The sequence below is a fragment of the Penaeus monodon genome, chromosome 33, assembly GCF_015228065.2.
Source record: "Penaeus monodon isolate SGIC_2016 chromosome 33, NSTDA_Pmon_1, whole genome shotgun sequence".
NCBI lineage: Eukaryota > Metazoa > Arthropoda > Malacostraca > Decapoda > Penaeidae > Penaeus > Penaeus monodon.
In genome coordinates, this window is record NC_051418.1 from 9,838,747 (window position 1) to 9,839,093 (window position 347).

The following is a 347-nucleotide window of genomic DNA, read 5'->3' on the forward strand; positions in this document are numbered from 1 at the left end:
TCTACCTTTTGATCCTCCTCGACGAAATTCGACGTTACCTGAAAAGTAAAAAAAATAAAATTGATCTCAATATCATCAAAACATCAGACTTTTCTATCAAAACAAGACCGGCCTCAGGTGTTGCTGTGGAAGAGATCGTAAACAAATAACTTTAATTACCGATCTAATTAATAAGCAAATGAAGGCCATGATTGTGCCTCGTTCGTCAAAAGTTCTGTCAAAATTGAAATTGGAAAATTAAAGATGAAAAAAAATGCCGAATAAAATGGATGAAACGGATGATGAATTTGAATATTTTATCGAAAATAACGGAGAAAAATAAGAAAGGAAAAAAGATGAGGAGGATG

At 32.6% G+C, this 347-nt stretch overlaps 1 long non-coding RNA gene across 1 annotated transcript in view; it reads right to left on the reverse strand.

Annotated features, from left to right (window-relative positions):
• Positions 1-46, reverse strand: part of LOC119593987 — a 42,581-nt gene extending 42,535 nt beyond the window's left edge. The window contains exon 1 of the long non-coding RNA XR_005230583.1: positions 6-46. This is a non-coding gene — a long non-coding RNA (uncharacterized LOC119593987). The remainder of the gene's footprint in view (positions 1-5) is intronic.
• Between the last annotated feature and the right edge of the window lie 301 nt (positions 47-347).